Source organism: Schistocerca americana, chromosome 2, assembly GCF_021461395.2.
Source record: "Schistocerca americana isolate TAMUIC-IGC-003095 chromosome 2, iqSchAmer2.1, whole genome shotgun sequence".
NCBI lineage: Eukaryota > Metazoa > Arthropoda > Insecta > Orthoptera > Acrididae > Schistocerca > Schistocerca americana.
The window spans coordinates 272,211,367-272,226,362 of NC_060120.1; positions in this window are offsets into that span (position 1 = coordinate 272,211,367).

Consider the following 14,996-nt stretch of genomic DNA (forward strand, 5'->3'; position numbering starts at 1 on the left):
CAGACGGCAGGAGTCATTGGTGCCGACATGAGCAACAATTTGCAGTCGGGTGCACCCAGTGCTCTCTATCGCCGCCGGCAGGGCCTCCTCCACATCTCGGATGAGACCCCCCGGTAAGCAGACAGAGTGAAAACTGGCCTTCTTCCCCGACCTTTCCGCTATTTCCCTAAGGGGCTCCATCACCCGCCTAACGTTGGAGCTCCCAATAACTAATAAATCCCTCCCCCCGTGTGCCTGCTCGGACCTTGCTGAAGGAGTGGCCACATGTCCATTCACACACAGAGGGGGCGATGCCACGCGGCCACCGCCTCGTGCGCCGCGAACGCCGCTGAACCCGCCACTCCCCTTGGGCAGAGGGTGGACAACCGCGCCCGGTACCCGCGAAGATGTCTCGACAGCAGGGACAGTGGGTGAAGCATGTAACACCTGGGGTGCACCATGCGGCGCACCAGACTCCCCACTGCCGCTACACTCCGAGGCAGCAGCCTGAAGACGGCTGACCGCGGCCATCAACACGTTCAGCTGTTCGCGAACAGTGGCCAGCTCCTCCTGCGTCCGTACACAGCAGTCACACATCCTATCCATCCTAAGAAATCAGTTTACTGTAGAGAGTTAATCAACTTTTAACTAGACTGCTAATTCACTAAAGGCGGCTGATAGCTGACTAAACTGTGGTTACTAGACACTTCTTGTTGAAAACCCGTTTCTGGACTGTATTCAAAACAAACGCTAGCGCTACTGGCACTACAGCTGACTAAAGGGACTCTCTGACTGTATTCAAAACAAACACGAAATCTATGGAACACTATTACTAGCACTCGACAATTAAAGCTTCCTAAAAGCAAAAACACGCGGAAGAAGAAGTGACAAGTAAGAAAAATACAGTTAATACTTAAGTTAACGTAGCTCGCTGCACAGCAGACGTGAAGCAGACGGCAGTTACGACGACACTCGTCTGCTGCTGTTGATATTACCCTATGCTCATCTGACCAGAAATCATTGTCTTCTTTCCACTTCACTTCACTGACCCCTACTGTATCTAGATTGAGCATTTGCATCTCTCTTTTCAGATTTTATAGTTTCCCTACCACGTTCAAGCTTCTGACATTCCCTGCCCCGACACGTAGAACTTTATCCTTCCGTTGATTGTTCAATCAATTCAATTCCGTCTTGGCAGTCCCCTCCCGGATATCCGAATGGGGGACTATTTCGGAATCTTTTGTCAATGGAGAGATTATCACGACACTTCTTCAATTACAGGTCACATGTCCTGTCAATACACATTACGTGTCCTTAATGATCATTGCTAATTCTTCCGCCTTTAGGGGCAGTTTCCCACCCCTAGGACAGAAGAGTGCCCTGAACCTCTGTCCGCCCCTCCGCCCTCTTTGACAAGGCCGTTGGCAGAATGAGGGTGACTTCTTATGCCGGAAGTCTTCGGCCGCCAATACTGATTATTGATGAAAATTTAAGCAGCAGTGGTATTCGAACTCGGGACCGAAGACGTTTTGGTTATGAATCAAAGACACTATCCCTAGAACACGGGTGCAACGGCGTAGCAGTGTGTAAAATGATCAACAGTGCAGACATCCCGCCATAGCTTCCTGTAGTGCTAATCTAATGCTCTCGATAATTAGATTTCCATGGAAATACCGAAGCACAATTAACTGACAATATTCCCACATGGTACTCAGCCGGACATGGAATGCTCAGCCTATAAATGTATGTCACTATGTACCCCTATATTATGTATCTGAGTACTTGTGGATCTATTCATATGGCTGTAACAATCAAATCTGCTTCTTATATACTTATCTAATGTTCTGTCTCAGTAGTAGTTATAGGCCTATACAAATACTGAATTCTTTGTCCGTGGTTATTGAAACAATCCTTAAAGGACACACAAAAAGATTTAATTGCTAATTTACATACATAGCCATTAATATGGATTGAATTGGGAGTATCCCAAATGTGCACCAACGGCGATTTATCATTTCTTGTTGCGAAACTTCCTGGCAGATTAAAACTGTATGCCGGACAAAGACACGATCTCGGGACCTTCGCTTTTCGCGGGTAAGTGCTCTACCGTCTGAGCTACCCGAGCATGACTCACGATCACTTCTCGGAGTTGTACTTCCGGTAATACCTTGTCTCCTACCTTTCAAACTTCACAGAAGCTCTCCTCAGAACCTTTGAAGACATGCACTCCTGGAAGAAACGATAGTGTGGAGTCTTGGATTAGCCACAGGCTGGGCGATGTTTCGAGAAAGAAATTTTCACTCTGCGCTGGCAGTGCCTCTGAGATTAGTAACAACACTTTTTCATTCCGCCCCCTAATACATTGCTACTGATGAAAAGCAGGATTTTCGTTTGTACAATATTTATTTCTTGCCCTTTCGTCGAAGAGACCATCATTTGCTTGCTCATGTGTCGAACGAATGTTGAATAAAAGTATTTCCCGTTAAAGGACAATGCCATCGAAATTATATGGAGCAAACACAGTATCGGAACAGTGTCGCCTCTCTATGTCTGTTTATACCTTCCCGCGCTCGCAAAATAAAGTCTGCTACAAGGTGGGAGATCGAGGCTTCCATTCTGCTAGCGCTAAAATGTTTGCAGAGTCCTTTGCATCCCGGAGGGCAGCCAGCCAGACACTCCCGTTATCGCCTGCCTTCTCTTCTGGGCAGGCACCGCGGGGACGACCTGACGTCAGAACAGGTGGCCACCTCCCAGACAGCTGAATACACAATGAGACGCGGCGCTGCCCCGCTGTGTGGGGCCCCATAAAAGCTGCAGCGTGCTTTTACGCCGACCGATACCGCTACCTATGCCTCCCCCCCCCCCCCCCCGCACCCCGCCCCCTCCTTGCACGGCCGCTGAACTGACTCTGGGGCTCCTACCTGTAGGGCAGCTATTCATGTTATCTCTACTGACCTGTATTTGACCAAAGCAACTCACAGCCACTCCAGAATATTAGAAGTGAAAACAACCAGAAAGGTGGAAAATATTTGTGAAATGTTAATACAATAGCCCTGCAAGAAACAAGGTTGCCTGATGAGAATACCATGGATTTTGGAAACTACCGATTGTTTAAAAGTAAAACAGACAAAAGAATTCTTAAAAACACTCCGCATCTGGGTGTTGCATTCGCAATTTCGCAAGACATTCTTGGCTCCGTAATCGAAGTAAATCCAGTAAACAACAGACTAATGACAATTTCCATGAAATGTGCAAATAAAATGTACTGTTTAATTAACGCACACATGCCTATCAACCAGGAGAATAAAACAAATCCAGAAAAAGTGAATAAGTCATGGGAAGTGTTAGAGAATACAGTCTCCAAAATTCCTCAAAATTATGTAAAGATTTTAATGGGTGATTTTAATGCACAGTTAGGGAAAGAGAGAAAATTTAGAAAAACGGTCGGTGAATTCCCTGCACATAAATGGACCAATCAAAATGGAAAGAGGCTGGTAGAATTTTGCAGAAATTTCAATCTCAAAATTATGTCAAGTCATTTTAAGAAAAAACCTTCAAAACAAAAGACATGGCGATCACCTAACAAGGACATAGGTGAATTCCAAATTGACCATATTGCAATGTCGTATCCATGTCACAAAGAAATTTTAAATGTTCAAGTTCGTAAAGGCGCCAATATTGACTCAGACCATTACTTAACCCGTGCGAAACTAAAGCTAAAACCCCAAAATTTCAACAAAAGGACACCATTAATCCCCAAATTTGACACCAGTAAAATCCAACCATCATTATTAGCAGACGAATTTGACAAAACAAGTGCACAAAATTGGGAACAACTCAAACACAAGATTATCAAAACAGCTCAAGATCAAATTCCTTTAAGAAAACATAAGAAACATGCTTGGTGGAATGAAAACTGTGATCATGCAATCAAAGCCAGACAAGAGACATTTAAAGCATGGAATAGCAACAAGACGGAAGACACATATGATACATTCCTGACAACTAGAAAAGACACTTCAAAACTAATTAGACAAACAAAAAGACAATATGAGAATAGTCAACTCTTAGAAATTGAAGAAGATTTTCAGAAATACAATACCAGAAATTTTTATAAAACTTTTAAAACCAAAATAAAGGGGTACCAACCCCAGAATCTTTGCTTCAAGAAGGAAAATGGACAGTTGGCTCTTAACAACCAAGAAAATTGCAAAGAACTTTCTAAATATTTTAAGAATCTTCTAAATTGCCCCGAGCCCACAGAAAGATTTCCACCAAAAATTCCCCAACAATGCAATCCAGTTTCACTTGCACCAAATGAAGAGGAAATCATTAAAGAAATTCATAGGTTGAAAAACAACAAAGCATCTGGTGAAGATGGAATTGTTGCAGAACTTTTAAAGGCAGCTGGTCCAAAAACCGTTAAAGAAATTACTTCAATCATGCAAAACATTTGGCAAACTGAAAAAATTCCTGATGAATGGAAAACCGCCTTGATTCACCCACTTCATAAGAAGGGAGACAAAACTGTTGTTAATAATTACAGAGGAATTTCTCTTCTTCCAGTCACATACAAAATCCTCTCTCAATGTCTTCTGAACCGAGCACAACAACAACTTGAATGGAAAATTGGCGAATATCAAGCAGGTTTCAGGCCAAATAGATCTTGCCCAGAACAGATTTTAGTCCTCAAACTAATTCTCAGACATCAAAAAATTTACAATAAAAAACTAGTTTGTACCTTTGTAGATTTTAGAAAGGCTCATGACTCAGTGGATCGTGAATCTCTTTTCCAAATTGTGAAAGAACAAGGCCTGGATCCTAAAACCACGGCAATTATCAGAGACATGCTAACTGGTACAAAATCAAAAGTAAAGTTCAGAGGAGAAATTTCAGAATCCTTTGAAATAAAAACAGGCGTGAGGCAAGGTGATGGACTCTCTCCGTTGCTATTTAACTGCGTTCTAGAAAAAGTAATACAAGAGTGGCGCGAACGAAAATTGGAGTTCAAAATTGACCAACCAGTGAAATTAGGACGAACAAATATTCGAATAGACTGTTTGGCCTTTGCAGACGACTTGGTTATTCTAACGCAGGACATCCAAATTGCTCAGAAACAAATAGAAATTCTTAAAGAAACAGCAGAAAGAGTAGGTCTCCAAATCTCATTTGAAAAAACACAGTATATGACTAGCAACAAACTGGCACCCAAACTTTTGGAAACTAAGTATGGAAAAATCAAAAGAGTTTCGCAATTCAAATATTTAGGTGAAACAATCTCAGAGACTGGTCTAGAAAAAATTGGAAATGAAATTCGTTGTCAAAAGATGGAGACAGCTTTTAGATTTACAAAAGACATCTACAACAAAAAATGTCTCTCGAGGTACTCTAAATTGAGACATTACAACACGGTCATAAAACCAGAGTGCCTTTATGGGGCTGAAACGCTAATTTTAAACAGAAAAAAGGACATTCAAGAAATCCAAAAAAGAGAAAGAAAAGTAATCAGAAAAATTCTAGGTCCAAAATATACTGAAGAAGGAACATACAGGCTAAGAGCAAATAGTGAAATTCAACAACACACCAGCATATATTCGGATATGAAAAAACGCAGATTAAAATTTTATGGGCATATTAAAAGAATGGATGCTACCAGACTAACTAAACAAGTAGTGGAATTCTACGAAAATCGAAGTAAAGCTAAATTTGAGACAATAAAATGGGTTGCTGCTATAAAAGAGGACATGAAAGAGGCAGATATAAAACAAGATGAAATTCAAGACAGAAAATTATTTAGGCTTAAAATTCATGACTGGGTAGTTGGTCAAGCTGAAAAACCAAAGAAAACTGGAACCACATGGTCTGATGAAAGGAAAAGAGCTCATTCCGAGAGAATGAAAACAATTTGGGCAGAGAGAAAGTCTAAAAGAAAATAACCGAATGCCCCGTGATTGTACTTCGCGTGGTCCAGTAGGGCCCAAACGTGAATAATAATAATAATAATAATATGAACCATTTATGTGTATTACACAGCTGCAGATTTCTTTAAAAAACAAACGAAATAAAACAAAAATTGTAAAAAATCATTAACTGCATGCAAATAAGCCAGACTAGCGGCAGGTGAGTTACGTGCGCATCTCCCACACCACACAGTCTGTCACTGCCGAGTTAAAGAAATCAGTCTGCGCTAAACCTTCAGTCACATACGAATCTGGCTTTCGACACAGTGGCTCATGGTAACGACAGTACATAGGAAACGCCTTCACGGTCACTACCATAATCCACCGCGCCGAGTGTCAATTTACTTTGTGGGAAAGTCCCTCCGCAATGGAAGTGGCGTGGCGGTAGACATGACAGCCTCAACTGATTCGAATTGCCAAGCATTGTTCGTTTCCTTCAAGTAGGAAGTGTAACACGTATGTCGATTAGAAGTAGGTTTACATTACGTGACTATGTATCTTCAATTATGGAGCGTGTATTCTTGTCCTTGATTTGTGACAGGAAAATTAGAGTTTTGTGAAGTATATACGAAAAAAGCAAAATGGTATGTTAAAATGATAAATTATTATAATATGTGTATGTTCATAAAAAGAAAATGTTTATTGAAAGCTGGTTCATGCTTAGGTCACTTATATTTGTAATATATAAAAGATGTAGGAAAGTCTCTCCGCAACGGAAGTGGCATGGCACGATGTAAAATGTGGTTTTGGCGGTCGAACTGAGCGGCTCCTTGGTGTGAACGGTAAGCAGAATGTGGCTAGCCGTGGCACGGTACACTTCGACGGTGCCAAGAGAGGCAATTGGAAGCTGCTTTGCAAAAAATTTACCTCGGATGTAGATCTGACTATTATTTGGTATTCTCGGTATAAAGGAACGGCTGTAATAAAATCCAACGCCAAGAAGAGATTTGTAGAGCACTCGAACATCAAGAGCCGTGAGTACAGTCAGCCGCCATGTCGCTTGCTACCAGTCCTCGCCACTGTTTCACTAACTTTACACATTCAGTAATGTATATGGGCATGGACCAGTTAATTTGTGTGTGGTTTTAATAATAACCACAAAAACAATTTTTTATCCTGATCACGAACCTACGCAGGGTCCTCACCTAAGTTCTACTAAAACCGAGTCTCCTGATTTAAATGAACAATTCTTGCATTCAAGTATTTTAAAGTGATTTTTTTTTTTTTGCGTAATGTAAAACGAGTAGTAAAAGTTAAAGTTAAAACCACAAAAGTGAAGTTAGATAGGATTTTGCTAAAGTATCCTTAGTTTATTATAAAGTATAGTTTTGTAGGAATACAGTGCAAGATTGTGTAAATATTATTGTCTAAAATACCTGCTTCACAGGCGATAAAAAGGCAAATATGTTAAGCTCATTTTCAAAAATAGTGTGGTTTTAATTTCTATCATGAAGGATTCCATATTTTTGAAGTTAATTAACCCCATTGTTGTATTTTATTGTCTTACGAAGTACACTATGAACTACTGCAAGTGAAGTGAATCTTTAGCTTTTTGAATTAGTCTTTTCTACTGTAATAATCAGAGAGCGTTGACTAGTGAAACTATACTAGTTTATGGGTCTGCATCACATTCTCCACTTATCAGGAAAAAATTGAACTATTACTGTTGCCTAGGAAAACTCATATATGTAGAGAAGTTTAAACAGTGAAATTATGATATTATTCATCCTTATTTGTTTTTTTATGTCGGTTAAGATAAAAAGCCCTCATATCCAGATTTAGTTCTGCAATTCATGCAGTAACATTTCAGTATTTGATTAAGTAATGATCTTGAGTGTAGCTGTCATTAATATGAGCTTGGTGCAAATTTGCTTCCTATTATTCACTGGTGTGTGCGTTGTTGGTAACTGCTGCTACACACACAGTTCAGAGTGCACTGTGTCGGCTTGTATCCTGTGTACCATTCAAAGGGAAATATCAACGAAAAAGTAATTTCAATAACAAATATTCAGTTTTCCCAAACATATATTTCCAAATTAATGTGCCTAATTGGGCTGGCGACCGTTCATTTGTTTCATTCACCTATGATTTTACCACTTTCATTTACTCCCAAGGTTAAAGTCCGTTTAGTTTTTCCGTCAATTTCACCATATTTAAAATTATAGTCCGATGCCTTTGTCCATTAGACACACGCGCGGTCAATTTTCGAAATCCTCTAAGAGGGTGACATTAGCTTGTTTCAACGTAAGTTAGTGTTATAAAGGGAACAGTGCAGCAGAAATTCATCTAAGAATGAGAGGAGTTTATGGAGCAGATTATATGAGTGACGCCGCTGTGCATGAACAGTGTCGAAAATTTAATGATGTGCATGATGAAGAGGGTCACGCATGCAATTCAGTTTTTTCGAGCACCCGCCGTACAGTGCCGACTAAGCACCGAATGATATGCATCTTTTCCCTGAATTAAAGAAGGTGCTTCAAGACAATGCCAAGACTCATTCCAGAACATTGGTGGAAACATTTTATGGACGGAGTACCGTAAAGCTCGTCCACAGGTACGACAAATTCCTCAATCACTGCGGTGATTATTGTGAAAAGCAAACAAAAATATATGTAACTTCTACTAGTAAAACATTTTAATGTACATTGTCTTTTATTTATGTACTGTGGGAGAGAGAGATAAAACGACCCTCGTAAATTAAAAATTAATAAACCAATAATAATAATAGGGATATTACGGATGAGAGAAGGACAGTAGCTTGAAGGGAAGACGACATAATACTGGAAGAACTGACAACTAGTGTTAACATATCGATCCTGGCCACAACTGTACAGTTGTCCTCATGCCTGTTGGTGACTCCAGAGATCGTTTGCAGTATTCAGATTGTAAGCAGCTTAGGGATTTTAAATGAGCATATGAGGTTACTACTACCACAGCCCGCAAAGTTACATAATACACAGACATGTGGATCGATTATTTTATAAACACGCACGTAAATCAGACGTAGCTGGTTGCCTCCTACGCTCATTCTGTTACTGCTATCCCCGTCAACTATAGCTCATCTTGTTATGTTCATTATGGTTGGGGGAGCATTCACATAAGGTGCGCGATTGTCTGGTAAGATCCAAGTATAATCTGCTAGCAAAACACAGTAAAATAAGCTGCACTGTTCACAAATGGTATGATCATACAATGGACGCAACTGTCAATTGACACTTGAACCACACGGTCTGTTCGAAGTATGATGAAATGTGATGAAAGACAAATGCTGACATCTACCGCATGAGGGTATTGAAATAATTAAGTGGCGACAGGCGAAAATTTGTGCCCGACCGGGACTCGAACCCGGATTTCGCGAGCAGTCATCTTAACCTCTCCAGATAGCCGAGCATGCATGATGTCCAAGCCAAAATCCAACTTCTCGCGCATCTTCACTATTCTGGGTTAAATTTACTTTGGCCCAGAAAGGGGTGAATTATGCTTCCACAAAAATTTTTGGTCATTTGCCAAATAGCATAAAAAATCTGACAGATAGACAACCGACAATTAAAAACAAATTAAAACGATTCCTGAATGACAACTCCTTCCACTCATTAGACGAATTTTTGAAGTATTAACTGGCAAAAAAAAAAAAATTAAAAAATTGTGTAATGAAAACTTACGTTAAACTGACCCATGAGATATGATCACGAATTCATATCATATTCATGATCTATGGAACAAGTATTAATACGATGTAATGTAATTAATGTAACTACTTCCCTAGCGCCCCCCTTTCCACAGTCCACCATGTTCATTGGTCGCAGAATTCTGCATGGTCCCACCAAGAGGTCGATCCTCTGGTGCATCCACACTGAAGATGACATGACATCCCGTCAAGACATACATTATTTATTATTATTATTATTATTATATTCTTTCGGATATGTCTGACAGGACAGACACCATACAATAATGTATAACACAATAATATAATACAATAATAATATAACACAATAATACAATAATGTATGATAACAATGAAATGTATTGTCACGCTGTTTTAGTCACTGACTTCACTTACTAGCACCACAATCAAGCAAAATTCACCGTTCACATAGTTCATTCTTCTTTTGACGGGTGGCAGAGTTCTCGTATTCAACTTCAAAACACCCGAACAGCGTTACCAATTATGTTAGTGAGTGCACGGGTGACCATTTAGGGCGCTTCCGGCTGACGATCTCGCGACACGAAATGCAAACGGAAGTATCTCCCCTCGTGAATTTTAGTCACACGGCTTACCGATCTCTCTGAGTTGGAACGACGATTGCATTGCAATAAAGACCACGGAAAACTCACCCACGACTCTCGACAACCGATGTCGCTCTCTTAACAGAGGCGACCATTGATACTGCGATGGCATAGGCAGCGATATAGCAGCATCCGCGCAAGGTGGAAGGTGGCTTTGTCTCGCCTAGAGCTCACGGTCTGATCTGCCCTTATTCTTTCAAAAGTTTCTTGTGGTCAGAACACTGTGAGCTGGCTTAAAGTGTAGAAAGGCAGCAGGTGTTTGCCTTCATCTACCGAAATCAATTTCTCAGAACTCTTGGCAGAAAGCAACACTAAGCAGAGGAAGGCAGGAAATGACCAATGAGAATTATCTCTGAGACCCACTGGCTGAAAAGGCAGAAATCAATTATGTGGAGCTGCCTTGGGCTCGCAGAATCGTGCAGTTGGCCAGAAGTTCTCCTACCGGTAGGAGGCAAGTTAGAGACCCTCTGGATCGGAGGTGTTGTTTTAGTGTGTTTAATATTTCTAAACGTCAGAGTTACAAACCGTTCACGACTCAGAAAGTTATTTATTTAATATATTAAATCTACTAGTATTGAGAAGTGCTTTCTCATTGGTGAGGAGCTTTTCGGTCATCCGGCCGAGTGCTGCGATTTTGCGAGCGTGTGTGTGCTTGTTACAAAGAGGTCTCTTACCGGTGAGTGAAGGTAGCAGCCAGCTGGAGGTGATAATGAAAAAACATGGACACAGCGAGGTCTAATTAAAGAGCGGTTTGTCTTGTAAATTGCCTTGCATGCCAAGAGCGCGTGAGATCTGCGAATGAGATTCGGCATGACGCCACAGAAGCTCAGATGATGAGATAAAAGGAACAGTTCACTAGTAAAGCTGGCCTGGTTAAGTGGATAACCATTGTACGGCACGGGAAGGTGCGTAGCGCCGACTGGACGGCAAAACAAACACGACTATTTATTGCTTTTGGAAGTGAAAGTTATAAGCGGCCAGCAATACATCTTCGTACACATAATTTGTTTGTCACATTTGCAGATTAGTTTCAGATACAAAGCATAAACAGAAAATATAATTTATTGTTGTTTGCGAATCTAAATGATAAGTAGAGGGCAGTGAGTGCCTTCTTTAATTTGACAAAACTATTTAATCTGTAAAGGAGCAAGTAGTGCTTCGAGTGCATCACGGAAGCTAAAATGAGCTACTCATATGTCGAGACTGATGATGCCACAAGCTATGTGCTAGGCTGTGGCTGCTGGAGGCACGGCCTTGTTTCGTGGCATATTCTGCAATCACTTCCCCATAAAATATTGGCTCATGATCTTTACAGAGGGAGTTGCAGGAGGAATGGCCAGTGTAGTATCTTGTAACAAAGAAGCAAGGGAGGGGATGCTGTTGTGGGTGGCCAGTATCCTGTTTCTATAACACAAATGCACATGTGGATTAACACGGTTCTTTATTTACACGAACAGATAGTTACTACATAACTTTAATAGAATCCCTGTGTTATGGTACAAGCTCGTCCGTAATCGTCCCCTTGCAGACAATATGGGTAGTCTTGCTAATACAAACTTTAGTCTCGCTCTTAGTCTCGATCTGGTCGCTATGCACTGTTGTAGCCTGAGTGAGTCAGTGACTGCGAATGAATGACAGACGCCAAACTGGAGCGCGACTCAGTGAGGCCCTCCAGTCAGCGACAGCGGCCTAAATACTTGCTGTCGAGAGGGCGTTACTTGTCAGTGTGTTTCTGGCCGCTCTCGTGATAGGCGCGCTTGATCCAGCACCTACTTATCGATCCTGGCGCTACATCTTTGTTGATCAGTATGCTGTCGACAGCTTAAGCCAACACAGTCAGTATTCAAGGATATTGAAGGAATGCTCGTTTGCAACAAAGAAACTCCATATGGATATAAGCTATATTCTAAATGTATTCCAGACACGACTAGTGGCACATACGTGTTTGTCTTACCCACCCAACATATTTGGTGTTTTATTATAGTGCCTTGCAGTATTCAGCCTCTTCGCTCTGGATGTTTTCCTGTCATTAAACCAGCCTGTTGTGCACACAGTTCTGCCTGATGTATTGTGAGTGAAGTAGTGAGAGGAATAGAGTGCTTATCAGAGAGAAGCATCGGTTAACTGTTTTGTACAAAATGCCATACATATACAGCAATCACTTAAAGAGAGCACTTGCCATTTAGATACACAAAAAAAATTAATTACATTTCCTGTTTATGCAGATATGGAATTTCCCCGCCATTCTTTAGAGGCTTTCGCAGTAATGTATTGTTTATTTGTGTGTACTAGCGCTAATCTCTTGTTTTCGTGTTTTATAAATTTTTATCGCCAAGCTCTGAACTAACTGTGAATATGGCATGTGAGATATAGACAGCAGAACTTTCATTTACGAAAGACGTATGATACAGTAAGTTTCTAGTCAAATATCTGGATTGAAAAGTCTTGAAGCAGGATATGGTCTGTGTCACGTTTAGTTGAAGGAGGTAGTTGTTGACAAACTTCCTGAGAAACTAGCTGTACTTGACTGAAAGTCTAAACCACACGTACCTCTATCACAGGTAACTCTTGGAAATTAGGAGATACAGACTGACAGATTAGGATTGGAGTTCTTGACTGACTTCTGCGGCATGCCTGCGTAACTCGCAAGAGGAAAGGGTTTACGAGAAAACCATGAGTCTGGATTTGATTCCCAGTCTGGTAAAAACGTTTAATTTGTCTGGAGGTTACATTACGCCCATACTCCACTGCTGAGTGAAACCATTCTAGAGGTGAATAATAGAGATATGGAAGAAATCCAGTTTCAGTGAGTGGACTTCATAGATGTGTTCTTGGAAGAGCTTAATTAAGCAGTAAATAACCACGTGGAAGAGGAGGAAATCGAGGCAGAGAAAATGTTGCAGGGAGTTGAGCAAATTCATGAAACACTGGCGAACGTAAGGGTGAATCAGAATCCTATTGAACATGTGGATGCTGGTGAAAGAACGTCCTGCTACTATTTTTTATATACAGCGGGTATTCTGTTAAGGCTAGGTTCTTGCTAAAATGGTCGAAAATTCGCATTTTGTACTGCACTTGTTGAAAGGTATGTGTGTCTAGAATGTTAGAACGAAAAGGTGCGTTAAAAAAGTTTCCAGAGCCCTTTGTTCGGAGCATTGTCACGGCCACTGTGGGACGCTCTCACCCAGAGATGCCAGGCTCAGGTAGAAAACTTGTCGTGCCGTGACGCACGTTCACAAAATGATCTGTATTGCAGTACATGTGCAAACATATTCAACGAAAAAGCTGACGAATAACGTGTGCAGGCTGCCGTACGTAGCGTATCCAACAGCCAGATCTGCTTTTCTCGCCAAGAAGAACGAGGAATTGCTCTCCAATTCGAGTTAGAGGAAGGGTTGATATACTGTCCTGGAATTAGAGACTAAACGCAAGTTACGAAAATTTTCTTTTGTCAAATTACGGTCGAAATTGGTCAAAACATAATTTTGGTCCGCCATATTTGATTATCAATTCTGAATTTTGAAAATCTAACTTCATATCTATGTTCAGCGACATCAAACTGAACTATTAACACATATAAAACTTTTTCCTAAATTTCAAACAGATTATTCTCGAGAAACGATTTTTCAAAACTGCTTACAACATAAAATACAAACGAATCAACCTATGAACTTCTACATTTGATCACCGAAAAGTAAACACTTTTCTTGGAAGCTTATACCTATAATATAAGAAATTTGTTAATATTAACTATTTTTTGTACTGCCATAAAGAGTGAAACAAACCCCGAAAAATCGAACTCAAAGTTCAAGTTAGTACCACACCGTTAAATTTAAGGTTATTTCATTGTGATTAGGTATAAGCACCCATGAAAGTAATGTAGTATAGACTGAAGTTACCCATTTATGATTTCAGGAAACTCCTGAGGAGCTACGCTGCACGCAGTCTGCGTACTTCAAACTCGCAAGCCTTTGATCAAATCATAATTACGGGTGGCATTTTTTTGTTTTCTTTTTGTATTGAAAATCTAAAATAAGGTTAAACAATATGAGCAATCGTAATCCCCAAACATATCATTTGTATGTCTTTTCATTGTTTCAAAAACAAATCCAAACTTTGCCAGGTTCTTGCTCATTTGATTGAAAACCTTGTCTTAAATAGACTGTAAGTAGATTTCCAATTTGCGATCGAATGGTAGCTCCAAAATCTTAAATGTGTCAGCAGTCAGGTGGGAGATAGGAAGGTGAAATTAAGAGATGGACCGTTCTGTGGTTACTGCCTGCACCTTGCAACCAGAAATTACTACAGGAAGAGAAATATATTAAGGTGTAGCAAAAGTAAATGCGGGAAGACAGAAACCCAAGAGGGAGAGTGTCATCAGCTTACTGCAGTAGGTGAGTACGGGGAAACCGTATGAGCATTCCAGTTCTGGAGTGGAAGTATATGCCAATCCTACCACCTCTACGTCTGTAAGGGATTATGAATTTGTCGCTGTAGTTGCTGGTGGCATGCGGGAGCGTCCCAGTCCCTTTGGCACTGGAAGGCCCTACAAAGAGGCTCCGAGAGACTATACGGCATGAACAGAAGTGTGGCTGGCGGAGCAGGTGAGGGTGGTGTTAGATATTGCTTCAGGCACGATTTCATCGAGGAAGAATGCATTACGTGTTTGCAGGATAGTGTTCAACTTGAGAGAAGATAGAATCCTGGAAAACGTCGCAGATGGTGTGGGAGTAAGTGGTATGAGGTTGTGATGGGGTTGTTGCGGCT